Source organism: Psammomys obesus, unplaced genomic scaffold, assembly GCF_907164565.1.
Source record: "Psammomys obesus unplaced genomic scaffold, mPsaObe1.curated_primary_1811, whole genome shotgun sequence".
Classification (NCBI taxonomy): domain Eukaryota; kingdom Metazoa; phylum Chordata; class Mammalia; order Rodentia; family Muridae; genus Psammomys; species Psammomys obesus.
This window is the reverse complement of record NW_026587032.1, coordinates 5,336,246-5,351,746: the sequence shown is the minus strand read 5'-3', so window position 1 is coordinate 5,351,746 and position 15,501 is coordinate 5,336,246. Positions and strand designations below refer to the sequence as shown.

The window sequence follows — 15,501 nt, the reverse complement described above, 5'->3', positions numbered from 1 at the left end:
GTGAAAGGGCCTGGCTTCTGATGGGGGCCTTCGCCTCTCACTGTGCTCCTTCATGTACATTGAACTGGACCTGTTCTCCCTGAGGAGGCCTGGCCACCTCTGACATCCAAGAAGGATTCTTTATTGCGAACGGAATTTCCTTCCAATTCAGCAAAAACTCACTCAGAGTCAGGAAGCCTTGAACTTGAAAGGAAGCCTTGCATTTATATAATAAATTCAACAATGTCCAGTACTTTCATATCAGTGGCCTCATTTCACTTCACTCCTTTATAAGGTACAGCTTACTTGTCTGTTCGCCACACACAGAAACTAAGACAGAAAGGGAGAGTCTGTGCTCACAAAGCTGCTCACTTAGTGACAGGGAAGGGACCAGAGCTAAGATCTTCTGCTAAACAATTCACCTTGTTCTTTCCCCAAAAAACTCATCACTGTTTTGAGAACCTAGAGTGCACAAGCTCCTTCCCTTGTGGACCTCACATTCTAGTAGGGTAAATCAGACAGCGGAGAAGAAAACACATAACACACAATGCTGTGCAGCCAAGCGTGTGTGAAGAGAGGGGGAGCGGGTTCGTTGACGTGGAGATGGCCCTGGAAGAAGTGGTCCAGATGAGCCTGCCTGTGGAACAGCAGAGTCCCGTGTTTGAGCCACGAGGATATATGTGGGGCACACTGACCAAAAGCCCAGGGGTAGGAGGCTGCCTGGAATATTCCAGAAACAGCAAAGGGGCTGGTGTGGCTGGAAGGCAGTAGTGAGAAAGACTTCCGGTGGGAGATGAGGTTGGAGAGTGGTGCACGCTGGGTCACACGTAGCTTGTGTTAATTTATTTCTTCCTTTAATTTTTAATCAGTTATGATTAGTGCTGCCCTACAGGGATCCCTGCATGACCAGGGATGGTAAAGCTCATGTGTGTTTGGCTCCATGGCTTAGGGAAAGTGTCCAATCCAGATAACCGAAATAGCCTAGGAGAAGGAGTTGAAGAAGTGTGCCTGCAGTGGGAAGCCCACAGCAGGCAGCAGAGGTTTGTGCACTGGACCCGGCTCCACCTCAGAATCCCAGGGATTGTCCACATCAAATTCCTGAAAGAATGGACTTAAAGATTCCAGGTCCCCCCACTTCCAGCAGCGCCTTTGACAATCGTGACCACTTTGGGCTCTATTTTATAGACAAGCCCAGTTCAGTTCCTCCCAGCCTTTTTCCTTGCTTCCTGTCTAGGAATGCCATTTCTACTTTTGACTCTTTCCAGTGGTTGGGATTCTAGCTAGCACACCGTCTCTTCAGAGAAGTCACTCTTGTCTCCTCATCTGAAGAACCAGCTCCTGCTGTGCAGCAGGCACTTGCCCCTGCTTATTTCCACTCCCTGTTACGCACTGCTATTCCAGTTCCTGCACTAACTGCAAGCACCTGCCACCCCACCTGCAGGCAGAGGAGGCCAGGCATGCCAAGCTCACACGCCCAGGGGAAGCTCTACACCAGTGACAGCTGCGGCACTTGTAGGTGCCAGCCCAGCATCGTCTGCTGGTGGGATGTTCTGTGCTGACATCCGGAGATGAAGGGAGGGGTGGGAGTTCCTGGGGATGTGCCTCAGTTGTTTTCACTTCTCTTCATTGCTGTTCATCCCTGCAGGGTTTCCAGGATGGGCACACAGCACTTGATTCTTTCTGAAGCCTTGCTTTGGGCTCTGCTTGTGGGAGAACACCAATGGGTTTCTTCTAACGCTCAGTCTGGCCCATTCCAGCATCATGCCTGCGCTTCTCTGAGTACCTGTCACCACCAAGATCATCATCTCTCATTGTTCCTTTTGTCCTCTCTCATTCCATTGATATGCCAACTACTGAAGGTGGGAACCGTTTCAATTTCCATCTTGTTCACTGATGTGTCCTAGCACCTAGCATCTCCACACATGCCCAGCCTAGGGCAGATGCTCAGTCTTTTCTTGTCGTGAGAATGAATAAATCTAGGGACTGTCCCTCAAGCAGGTGTGCCAATTAGCCAGGGGAAACATGACCAGCAGGCAACAGCTGCCAGTGAGTGATTTTAATCAGTCGAGATTAACTTGTATCTCAGCCACAGTTCATAGAGTGACACAGGGGTAACTGGCCTGTGCAATGGTACCAGCCAGCTGTTCTTAAAGGGAAAGTCAGGATTTGGTTCCGCTACCCAGACTGCATTTGACGGTGTTATACCCTGTGAGAGGACAGCCCTCTTACCACTGGTTAAAATCCAGGACACAGTTGGGAGATTTTTCCATACTCTTTAGAGACTTTTAAAAAGAACATCTTGTTTGCAAAATAGCTATTGAAAGAATGAAATGAAAATTATCTCTCGAAGTCAGATCCTGTCACTTGCAATCTGTAACAAGCTCCTGGGCATCCCCACTGACTTTCCCTCCCCAGCATAATGAAGGCCGAGAGGATTGGTGATTTGCTCAAATAGAAACACACCTCAGCTTCATCACTAGCAAGGCTGATGACAATGTCAGTAGAGCCAATCCGGGGTCACAAATAATCAAGCTGATGGGACTCTCCAACACCATACCCATACCCCAGAAAAAGAAGAGATACACTTTCTCTTTGTGAGCATTCACCATGAGACCCAAACCAGAAAGCCACTTGGGGTCAGTGCACATCTAAGAGTTGACTTCTTCCCTCCTATACAGACTGCATGCTGCAAATGAGCACACTCTTCCCTAGGACATCCTCATCCCAAAAGAGATTCCTATTTACAAGGCTTGGATTCTCCACAATGCAGGCACATAGTTTGGTCAATAGAGAAATGTAGTCTTGACTGAGAAGGGAAATAAAGGCATTAGCTCTTTGCCTGCTAGGAAACTGTGAAATTTGGCTAACTCTTTTTTCTTAATAGATCTACTAAATAGGTTTAATTAAATCATTTTCCAATTTCCCTTTCTATTTGATTAAAAACCCACGGGAGTACTATTTGGTAACTTGTGCATTTTCTTTATCTTATTCATGCTATTATCTAATGTGTTTAAGGAAGCCATGTTGTTAGTTACAGCTCTTTAAAAGTTTTAGTTATGAAACTTCACTGTCAAGAATTTCTTCAAGCCATGCTGCATGACTATCCCCAAATGTCGATTCCACTGTCCTAAATGCTATTACTGCTGAAAAAGAATGACAAAAGCTACGGTGCTTGCTTTTTCAAGTTCCTTGTCCCCCAAGGTTAGGTCTTCTACCCTTTCACTGTCCCCTGAGGCCTGGTACCAGGTGCCACACTTGAAGGCGGTATACATGCCTGTAATTCCAAGACTCAGAAGGTAGAGGCAGGAGGATCAAGAATTGAAGGTCAGCCTTGGCTGCACATAGGTCTACTCCAGCCTGGGTTATGCGAGACACTGGGAAGAAGGCCCTCCTGGGGCAGTCAGATTTCCCTGTTTCTGTGTGATGTGTGTGTGTGTGTGTGTGTGTGTGTGTGTGTGTATGTATCTCTGTATCATAGTGGCTGCCCCAGGTATGACCAGTGAACAAGCAACATGAAAAGAATGCTCTGCCTCCTGTCTTCATCCAGGGACAGAGGATGTGGCTAAGGAAGTGAAAGCTGAGGTGTTTCATGATCTGAGGGACACAGAGACTACCTGGTGTTCATGAGGGTGCTTGTGGAATAGCTAGCTGTTCCTAAGGACTGTCAAGCCACAGCTCTGGGAAAGGCACAGAAGGCCTTGATTTTGACAAAAGGTTAATGTCAGTGAATCAAAACTAAAGGCTAAATGCCTTAAAATTATCAGAACAAATAAACAAAAGAGCATAACCCCATTCATTAAGGAGAGGCTGGGTGTGTTTGAGGGATGATCAGGAATGTTCCATCACATAGCTAATGGGAACCACGGGATGACACTGAGTTGATGAGGTAAGAAAAAGAGGCACAGGTATGGTATGTAGATATGCAGCAGAAATGGCCAGAAGGACCAAATACGGGGAAGGTGTAACTTCATACTTCTAAGAGGCTTGGGATTGGCTTGGACTCCAGGACCAGGGGTGTGGAAAGATGGGAAGCACAGGGCTTTGCTTGTTATATTTTAGACCCCTTTGTCATACACTTTTACCCTTTAAATGCCACTAGAAAATAACAACAAAATTTAAATAATGCTAATGTGCTTTCTGCCTGGGTGTCATTGTTGGTCCCTGGAAAAGGGGGAGACAGTGAGCTCAGAGGATGGGGTTATGAAGAGGTGGTAGCATTTGAGGCATGCTCTAGTCTGGTTAAAGAGCTCAGCTTACTCTGCTGTTTCTTAGTCTGGGGCTGAGGAAGAACAGTGGGCTGCAGCATATTCCCAAAGCATGGCTCATAAGAATAACAAAAATGATGGCGGTGGCTAAAACAACCACTTCACGTACGTGCTCTAACTTCATCTTAACCACCTTTTGGGGATTGCAGGGTTACTGATGTAGAGAAAATGGAAAGTAAGCAATCAGCCAAGAGTTACCTTGGGGCTTATTTTAAGTCTTGACTAGCTCACCCTCCACACCTCCAAGCTGGACATCCATTTTAATGTCTTGTGCATTTCATCCAGCTTAATCCCATATGTGGTCTCAGAGGCAACTGGACACTAGGCCCAAGAGCTCATTTGTATAAACCACCGAAAGGATTTATCCCAGTTTCTGTTGAACGCAGAGACCTATGTGAAGTCCCTAAACACACCATTTGACTTCTTTCCCCAACATGTCACATGGGCAGCCTGTGGGGGAACATAGGAGTTTAGATTCAGGAGGGTGGATCCAGTACCCCAGTCAAAGAGGGCCCAAACCCGCCTGATAACAGCGGACAGTCAGGAGCCTAGAACAAATGTTGCCTGGCCAGAGCTCGTACCTTTAATAGGGACCTGTAAGCATGATTGCTAGATTTCTTCTGGACACAATGATCTTTGGATGGCTGTGCAGAAATATCTTAAGTATTGATTTATCTGGAGCCTGGCCCCTCTGTCCTTCATCCATGCTCAGGGCCTGAAAGTAGCCTTGGTGGAGGACAAGGCTGTGAATATAGCAGGTTTTGTGATTCTAGTCACAATGCTACCTGGCCTTTTAGTGTAAATTCTGGGGATTGAACTCAGATTCTCTGGCTGGCAGGGCAAATACTTGAGCTTGCAAGGCAAATGCTTAACTGACTAAGCCGTCTCCCCAGCCCACAGCACGGCACTTTCAGGCTGACAAGCTTTACCTTCAAAGCTCAGTTTCCTTTTTGCTGAGATCCTTAAAAGAGGGTCACCCACGCACTGTTCAGCCCTCACCATCCTGTCTGAGCTCACAACACACCCAGCAGAAAGGAGAAGGGACATTCTACAAGGCTTAGGTTCAGCCTCAAGGTGAAGGCTTATTAAGCCAACACTGGCTCATGGAGAAAAGTCCTTCTATCCCCCCCCCCCACCCCCCCGACATCAAGAAGAGGTAAGATCAGATCAAATAAGAAAAAAACCCTGTACTTTGTACTCTGAATGGCACAGGTTGAACATGTCAAGTTTCCCCCAAATTGTCAGAGAAATATCTCAGATGACAGCTCTGCGGGGAGAGCAGTCACAGGAGCGTATGGTTTGAAAGTCTCCTTCTATTAGGAAGGGTTGGAAAGAGCAGAGAGGATCATCCTGAAACATAATAGAAGATTGAGAGGGTAGGCGAAGGATGTACTCGACTCTCGGGAAGGTTGTCATGGGAAAGAGGTGGGAAATTTGTTCTCTAAGGCACTGCAAAGCGGGCCAGACAGATGAACAGTAAGAACTCAGGGGAGACCGTTTTTTTGTTAAATTGGTATCAGCAGCCATTGCATTTTGCACGAATCAGCCTGAACCAAACAAGGTAGCAGGCATTGCCACGGGGCCATTGCTTTGATTATCACAGTTAAACCCTGTAACCGCATCTAGAAGCAGCGCCCTTCTGTTAACACTTGCAAACCGGGAAGGAGGGAACTTGGTGGATTGGCTTCCCTCAGACTAGCGTGGCTAGTGAGAGATAGAGGGGGTAAGTTGACTCTCGGGCTTGGCTTTCAGCACCTGTGCATTCATCTCCTGTCCCCTGCCGCAGCCCTTGGAACAGGGAGCTTCCTCTTCATGACAGGGAGGGAGTAGGATACTTAGCATCAGTTGCCGCTTCGAGTGTTGGCCTCTCAGCCCCCTATTTCTGTATTTATTTGTTATCTGAGGTTGTGAGCTCCTCAGAGGCAGAAACCACAGCCACACGGGGTCCACAGGCGGTGTCAGGTGCCTGTGAAGGAAGAGACCTCACCCTGTTCCTGACTTCCTTACAAGCAAAAATCCTGTTACCCCCTGGCTTCAGCTTTTCTCTCAAGAACCAAAACGGTCATTTGACTGACTTTTCTATGTATGTTTTATTGTGAACCAGGTCAGAGATAAAAGCACCAGGAAGGGAGTTTTAGGAATAATCACATAGCTTCTTGCCCTGTCTTTGAAGGTCATGAGCTCTTTTCACTAGGGCATCTGTCTTAACCTGTGTAGTCATGTGGTTATTGCCTTATCAAAGTCACCTGTCAGATCAATAATCCTTCAACATATGTCCCAGGCACAGGCTGGTCACAGTTCATCATGCTACCTTAAGGGAAGGAACAAAAGACAGAGGCCCACCTTCTGACTCTCATTTTGCTTTTTATCTTTTACACAGTAGGGTCCTCCCCAAGATTCCATCTGAAAGCAGAGCTTCAACCCCAAATGGAGACTTCTGGGCTAGCTGATTTCTTCCCTGATGGTGCTTTCGGCTTTATCTACAAGTCTACAATCACACAGGTATATGCTGATGAATATGGATAAAAGTGGATCTCTGGGATACTCTTCAGCTGATGACTTAATTGTATCCTGAAACACTCATGTCTTTGCATAAAAATCTCCATATATATATTTTTTTCTATTTTAGCCACCTTAACAGACCAAACCTTCAAGGCAACTCATTCCATATAATCTCTGGCAAAACATAAACCTGTGTGGTCTCTAATAAGTCAATAGAACATTGTGTTATATGAAAAATCAGCTAATAGACATGCCATCCACACTGGAACAAGGCACTAGTGTTGACTTATTCAGTCAAGTTTGGAGTCAGGGAGGGAGGTCCCTGCACACTCAGATATCTGCAGACACAACAGCAGGCTGATCACAAACATGCCAATTACAGACAAAACATTTTAAAGGTCACTCAAGGTCATCAGATATCCTTCAGTCCCAAGACTTAGTATAAGCTTCTGACTCTGTGGTAGAAAGTCAGGGGTCCTCAGCCTGGGCTGTTGATGTAAGGCTTGGAGATGTCCCACACGGTCTGAGATTGCTGTCTTCCAGAAAATACCATCATCTTACTTGTGCCCTAGCTGATTGGGGTTATGGCTGACTCTTGGCCTAACAAACTTCAGAATAAGTTCAACTCTTGAATTCTCTTCTTATGTCAAGAAGTCACTGGTGGACCTCAACCAAGCTCTTCCTATATAGTCTCAAATTTACTTGGCAGAGGAAGCCAGGCAGGGCTTTCAGAAAAACACATTTTTGTAAAATGATGGTTTGTTCATTTTCAAGCCCTTGCGTATAGGTAGCTACGCGCTGAATGCACAGTGTAAAGTGGATGAAAATATAAAGAAATGGTAAATTTGATACCTACCGAGAATAGCTATGTATCAAAACAACACTGGTAGATTCACTCTTAGGGCATATGAATTCCTCTGACATGGCCCTTTGAGAAGGTTTACAGTGTGAGACACAAAATCCCTCCCAGGGAGCAGGCTATATATATAGCCGTGGTTATCCTTGTACCATGCCACTATTGCACTTAGACAAGACCATTGAAGTCTTTTATGCCCCCACCCCACAGCCTTCACAGCACTTTACAACACTATAAAAGCTGAACAGCAGGCAGAGAATTTCACGGTCAGTTTGAGAATAATTTCTCAGTGTCCCGTAATCAAAAATGGTGGTGTCTTCAGCTACAGAGTCTTACATTTGGTTATGATGAGCAAACAAGAGCTATGACAATAGCCTTTGTAGTTTTGGAAACGAGGAGAATAGGATGTTCTAGCTAATAACACCTCTCTACTTCACTCCTTCACTCCTTTCTTCAGTGACTTTTCAAAGAAATCCGTTCTTTGCAGCTCACTCCACCAGGCCCTGGGAAGTCAGCAGTAGATAAAACAGGCCACGTGCTGCCTTCATGCATTTCAGATTAACAGCAAAGAGGGCATCGGCAGCTCTGCATGGCTTTTTAAAATCTCAATTATGGTAAGTGGAAGGTACTTGGGGCTATGGCAGTATAGAACAAGGAGATGAGATTTGATGTAGGAGGAGCCTGAGGGACCTCAAAGATGGTATCTCATCCCCAGATAGGAATGCCAGTAATGATGATGATGACAGTGATGATGGTAATTATGGTGGTAATTACCAACACTTATTAAGTGCCCATTTGGGGTCATTTATTACTCAAAGCACTTCCTATACCTCATTTTGTTTAATTCTCATAGCATCATTGGAGGAGGCAGTTAATATTCACACTTCTTTTTAGACATAAGCCGTAGCAGTTCAGAGAGTGTCAGGAATTTGACTAATGGCACAGAGCTGGTAAGTACAACCCAGAAATGAAGCCCAGGTCTGTCCAATAGGAGATCCGTCCTTCTCAGACTCCCTCGACAGAGGCTTCTGAAGCAACTGTGACCCCATACGGTGCCAAGGGAAAGGGAGTGGGTGAGCTAGGCCTTTTCAAAGGAGTCTACAGATTTCTCAGTGTGGGTGAGCAAGAGACTGAAGAACAACTTCTTCTCGGGCTGAAGAAATCAACTGGGGGTGTGAACTAGCAGCTGTATGGACCAAAACTTTTGACTGTAAATGCCTCTGAGTTAGTGGTGCCCAACAGGGTGAAAATGACTCTCTGGACTCCATGATCCTCAGAGAGCCACTGGGAGACCAGCACCCACCGTCTCTTTCATAACTTCTGGCAGACCAGAAGAGATTGTTCAAATGATACTCCACTGAGTTTGCATTTTGGGTTTATTTCTGTCCGTGAACTTTACCTTCTTGACAGGGACCTGCTTCTACACCTGTCTCCCCGGCTGTTCTATGCCCAAGTATCACAGGTCACAGTACTGAAACCATGGACTCTGGTCTTCTCTGGACTGTGAGGAAGCCAATCTCTTCTGTCTCATAAACATAGTGACACTGGGGAAGTCATTTTTACCTTTGTCTTTATTTGAAATGCTAATTATGTCAGCCACAAGGTCCTTCAAGAGGGTCAGGATATAAATTAAGAATCAGATGGAGGGTGTGGAGATGTGTGTGTCAAGCAGATAAGCACACAGAGGTAGAAAGCAGGGAAGTGGTTATTTTGGGCTCAGGTGTGCAAAGGCAAGCTATGTGTGAGTCAAGGGTGAGGTAGCGAATGATGGCCAATGGCTAGAGAGTCCACTGTCGTGTGATGAAGATACATTAAACTGATTGTGGACAGAAGAAGACACATGCCTGAAACTGGAAATCTGGCCTCTTAAGAGCTCAAGGCTGGGGAGCTTCTAGGCCCCATGAATGAACCTACTACCATCCCTTTGCTAGACGACTGGCCACTAAAGACACGTCTTTACCGATTGGTTAGTGCAGATCATAAGCCTCAAAATGGAAGATCCCTTGTGCAGTGGACAGTGGTAACACAGAACCTCACAACTGGCCAAAGTGCAGAGAACAAGTGTTCTCTGAACAAGAATAGTGGACTGTTCCACAAATGGGACAGTGATATCACATCCCCTCCCTGTGAAGGCCAGGAACCATAAGACTCTAAGTACCAGAAGCTGGGGAAGATTGTTGTGAAATAGAGTCTTCAGAACACGACAGCATCAAGGGACCCTTGCAGCTGTGGTTGCCTGAGGTAGACCTGAGCAAGATTTTCAGTATTCCAGCAAGGACAGGGGAGGGACTTAAAAATTCACACCCCCAGCCATTGCTGAGGAACTATTGATAACTGATGGCTTCTGGAGCAAGGAGAGTCAGTTTTCTTTAAGTCTCCGTGTGGTTCCTAGTGGGTCACTCATGTTCCCGTGGATGGTCACCTATCCAGGAGTGCGTGTTATATACATTAGACTCTGTAGGTTATTAAAAATGTAAACGGGGGGGGGGACACAAAGTTGGGAGGGGTGGAGAGGTGGGGTAGATCTAGGAGGAAGAGTGGGAGAAAATATGATCCGAACACATTGCGTAATTCTCAAAGAATTAAGAAAAGTATTCTATTTCTAAATACTGAATGTGGAAATGAGCACATCTGTGAACATATCAAGAATCCATGGACTATTTACTTTAAGTGGGTAAGTGGTATGAAACGTGAATTATATCTCCAAAAAATGGGTTTGGTGTAATGAAGGGGTAATGACATGGTTCTCCAAGGTTTGAATCTTTCAAGTTCACTTGAAAGATTGTAGCAATATTCGTCTATGTTGTCAAATAATGTAAACTAATAATAGATATATAAGCATGTGTGTGCACATATACACACATAAATGAAACATGTACTTACACAACAGGTAGATTTAGTTTAAGAAATTCTTAATAAGGATTAATCAAGTAGGGTATGTTCTATTCCTGAAGACACCATGACTTTCAGATGCAAGGCCCAGAAACGTCAGAACTATAACTGACCTGAAAGCCTACTCCTTGATGACTAGTTTTCATGGTACTCAAAGGCACCTCTAACCCTAACCCTAACCCTAACCCGAACCCGAACCCTAACCCTAACCCTAACAGAATCAACCAACAGTCCTACCCAGCTATGATACCTATGAACCACATCAGCATGGCACAATAACCCTAAATGTGCACAAGTGGCACACATATCTTGGTGGTGACCAAGTCTGTTGAGAAGGCCTTAAGTCCCTCTCAACAGAGGATAGCTAAGTCATGGATCTTGGAGAACTTACAACCATCACTAACTACCTTTTAAAGATTTGCCCTTATTCCCAGAGGTAAGTGTAGGCCTCACCCATCATCAAGGAAATGTCTCTTTGTAACAGATGGGGACCATTGTGGAAAGCCACAACCAACCAAAATGCAGAGTTGTGGAGTGGGCAGTCCCAATGGATCCATCTACAACACAACTCCTATACCTAAGGCCCAGTGATCACTACAGAAGAGAGGGTAGAAAAAAATGTAAGTGCCAGAGGAACGAAGAGTTTTCTGTGAGATTGTACATCCTAGGAATATTAGAAGCTACACTGATTAAGTCTCACCAGCATGTCTACCCAAACATAACCTGAACAACAACCACAGCAATAGACATGCTAACACAGAGAAAAGAAAGCTCATGAGTCCTCAACCCTGTATAGGTAACTAAGGCATGGGAGAAATAGTCTTCCCTAGGCAAGACCACACCAACTGGCTGTCTACCACCAAATGAACTGCTCTGAACACATACTACGGACAAGTTACATTATACAGACTGAGCAGGGTACACTTATGAATATATGTTATTAATGAAAGAGAGACTATAAATTTGTATAAGAGCAAGGAGTGGTATATGTGTGGTTTTAGAGGGAGGAAAGAGGAAGGGAAAATGATAAAATTACATTATAATCTTAAAATATAAAAGAGGTAATTAGGAAAATTCTCCACCTGTGCAGAGCACTTAACTTCTCAAGGCACAGCTGTCTGGCAATACATTTGGCTGATGGCGATACATATTCCTGATGACACCAAAGGAAGACAGAGAGCTACCATTTCCAACTGACAAATGGGGAAACTGAGGTCTGAGGCTCGATGGCTAGCATAAAGCTTTCCAAGTTAGAATGACATCGGTCACAAACATGACAAAGTTTGGATCCTTCAGACTCCTTCTCCATAAGCCTTTCCTCCTCCCTTAGGCAGCTCTCCATGGGTGGTGACTTGAATCCCACAGCATCCTCCAAAGTGGCCAGAGGGAAGATTTCTGGGCATTGCACTGAAGCCCAGACCTTCTGAGCTAGTAGAAAGGACTATAAAGTGTGCTCATCCTTTCCAAAGGGGTTCTCTTCCTTAATCTATAATTGCTAACTACAGTGCTCCTGAGAAAAGGGCCAGCCCCATGCAGCAGCAGGCTAATTATGTGGCTGAATTTCTAAAAAAATTATCATCTTATAAATTGTGATGTTTCTCCGAAGGGGAAAGAAAACAGAGTACATCCTCCACCATGTTTCAAACTGAATTAATTAAGAATTTGAAGCCTAATTATCAACTAATCTATTGGAACACGCCAGTCTTTCGTATCTGGCTGGTGTTTGCAATTTGCAGCCTATTAGCGGCAGTTGTGAGGATCTGAGAACTCATTAGGTCAGAAGAAGAAAAGTGTGGATCAGAAGGACAGGGCAAGCCAAGGGGCTGACTTGGCGATGCTGTGGCTGAGGGGGTCACTTGGTAGCGGATGAGGACCAGTGGTGTAACTACCTGGGTCCTTTCTTCAGAGGCTCTGAGGGTCCTTTCTGAGGCCACTGGATCGTTTCCGGGTTACCAGTGGAGATAACCATGCACACCTCTGCCCAGGTGCCTTCCCGAGCAGTGGGTGTCCTAGAGCAGCGAATGCTGCCACCAACCTTGATGCTCACCTACATGCACTGCTTACTGCTGCATGACACTAGTGGAGCCATGTTCCCCTGGTGGCTCTGTTTCCCTAAAAGCAGCAGAGGTTCCGATGGGACTGACTTCCATGGTCCCGTCCAGCATTGTGGATCCGGTATATGAGGGACATCACAACTTTCTAATGAACAACTTTCATTTCTTGCAAATGGTCTTTCAGGGGTGAGATCCTTGGCTTCCCCATGAAGATTCTAAACGGGCACTACTCACTAAGATGCAAACATCTCGAGAAGATGATAGATTTAGCCATTGACACCGGAGTCTAAGTTAACCTATTTCAGTAAGGACTTTTGAGTCACTACCCCAACCTTGAGGCACTGGAGTGGCCAAGGCAAGGGAGGTTCAGAAGGTAGAGAAGGGGAAAGTCAGGACAAGCTAAGGCTGGAGAGCAGGCTGGGCAGACTTTAAGGATTAGACAGATGTCAGGACTCCACCTTTAGACACAGACTGTGTGCCTTAATTTTTTACTAATGATGTTTATTTACAATATAGTATAAAATACTAATCTTTTATTTCTTTGTTTTAACATTGCTCAGAACAAGATACTCTGGCTAAAACAGAACATGGCTATATTTCAGCTCAGAAAAGTTAACGTTTGAAATTTTCTTACAGAATATAATATGGCAAAAATCACAACTTAATGGAAACATAAAAAGTTAAGAGGACAGACTAGGGCAATGGAGACACTTTGTAGAAGTCGTGAAAAGCAAGGGAAGTGAATGCGTGGCTATATCTGTTGTGGACTTAGGTTTGATGGAAGCTGTAGTCATTTTTGGGGAAAAAAAACAAAACAAAACTGTGGAGTTCCTCAAAGTGTTAAGCACAGAGTTTAGTGAACAACCAGTCTCCTGACTAGGTATATTTCACGGCTCAAACATGTATGCAAGTCTTTTTTTTTTTAATACCGGTCCCGAGGTGATAATGATTTAGAAGTCCATCGCCTGTGTAATCGATGTGACACAAACTATCGCTGTATAATGAACAACTATCTGGCAATAAAAAAGGAATACACCCAGACAGAATGTACAGTAGGATTGCCTGGGGCTGGAGGAGCTTGGCGGGCGGGTGTTATATAATGACTACTGATGGGTTTGGGGGAAGGGGTGATGGAGTGTTTAAAAAAGTTGGGATGGCTTCCTAACCCCATAAATATACACAGAGCCATGGAACTGAGCACTGTAAGTTAGTGTGTGGTCTATGAGTTTAATCTTAAGGAAGTCTCTAAAATATGGGTCTGAGTACAAAAGAATATTACATTTGACTATGGGGAAAAAGAGCTCAAAGAATCAAAGTTTGTGACATAAAAGATGAAAGTGGGAACCGTGACACAGAAAAATTAGGCTTGTCAGAAATGATGATTGCCAAAGAAAACTCATGCAGACGCAGTCTACATAAAAAGTAGACGCACACAAAGGATTTGAGAAGCCCAAACCGTCTTTGTGGCATGCAAAATAATACCACCTAATAAACAGTCACAGTATGTTGAAATGAAAACTTTTTTTTTTTTTTTAAAGACACAGGCATATCTAGACTGTCTATAAAAAAGAAAAAAAAAAACCAACCTCTCTAAATTGGCATTACTATAGGTCACACTGTAAGGTAGTTCCTGGTTAAAGAATTGCCAATTCTAGCATAATTATGATTTAAATGTCTGAACTTGTGAATAGTAAAACAACCATTGAGTTGAAAACCAGTTGGATCCAGACATTTAATATCTATTCCAAGAAGTGGTGATTTTTCCTCACTCCTAGGGCCAGAGCTGATCAGAGGGGGCTGGAACGGAGGATCAAAGCCGCACCAGCCTCTAGTGTCTCTCAGGAACAGCTAGAAGCTCATGGGCCGTGTACTGCAGGTGGAAAGGAGAGCTGTGATGGTCAAGCTTCAACTGCCGCCTTGATCCAACCTCTCCTCACCTGGGAAGAGATTCTCAGCAACAGTGATGTCTACATTGGTGTCTTAGCTTGGGTTTCCATAGCTCAGCTCCTTCTCTGGCCCCGTGCCTGCCTGAATGTGGGTCACACAGTGGCTTCTCAGAGCTCGCCTTGCATCTCTGTCAGTACAGAGAGCAAAAGGGCCTCACCAGAGGCCTCCTCCCCTGCATGCTGGTCCCAAGAGGCCTAGCTTTCCCTGTTACTAGTTTGTAGCCTACAGCTGACCTTGTTGAACTAAGGGGGGAGGGGCTCTTTACAGAAATGACACCATGACCCAGGCAACTCTTGTAAGGGAGAACATTAAGCTGGGGCTAGTTTACAGTTTCAGAGGTTCAGTCCATTATCATCATGGTGGGAAGCACGGCAACCTCTAGGCAGACATGATGTGACACAGTTCCTCTAACAAGGCCACACCTCCTCCAGTAAAGCCACACCTCCTAATAGGGCTGTTCCCTATGGCCAAGCATTCCAACACAAAACTATTCAAACCACCACAATTGGCTTGATCTATGGGCACACCTGAGGCTTTCTTAATCAAGTGAGTGCTGTGGGAAGACCCAGCCCAATAGGGGTGACATTGCTGCCTAATGGAGGGGGGGTATGAACTTAATAAAAGTGGAGAGGCTGAGCTGTGCACAAGCAAGCAAGGGAGCATCCGTCCATTTCTCTCTGTTCTTGACTGGATGGGATGTGAGCAGCTGTTTGAAGTTCCTTCCTTGACTTCCCCGGGGGTGATGGAGGAAGCTGTAAGCTGAAACAACAGTCTTTATCCCTTAAATTACTTGTTGACAGGGTACTTTTATTTCCCCTCCACAGCAACAGAAAGGAAGCTAGAGCGGAAGGGCAGAGGCAAAGAGGTACATTTTCTGTCTCTGAGACTCGGCAATGCCACTGCGAATCGGCTCTTCCTCCCACACGGTTCCCATCAGGTGAGTGTGAAGCAAGCTCAGACCACAGGTGTGGGAAGCACAGGGCTGGACAGCTTGTCCGAGTCTACT

General features: G+C 45.2%; 1 protein-coding gene across 3 annotated transcripts in view; it reads right to left on the bottom strand.

Annotated features, from left to right (window-relative positions):
• Gria1 (glutamate ionotropic receptor AMPA type subunit 1) overlaps positions 1–15,501 on the bottom strand; it is a 308,514-nt gene that overhangs the window by 113,095 nt on the left and 179,918 nt on the right. The gene's annotated exons all lie outside the window — the stretch shown is intronic.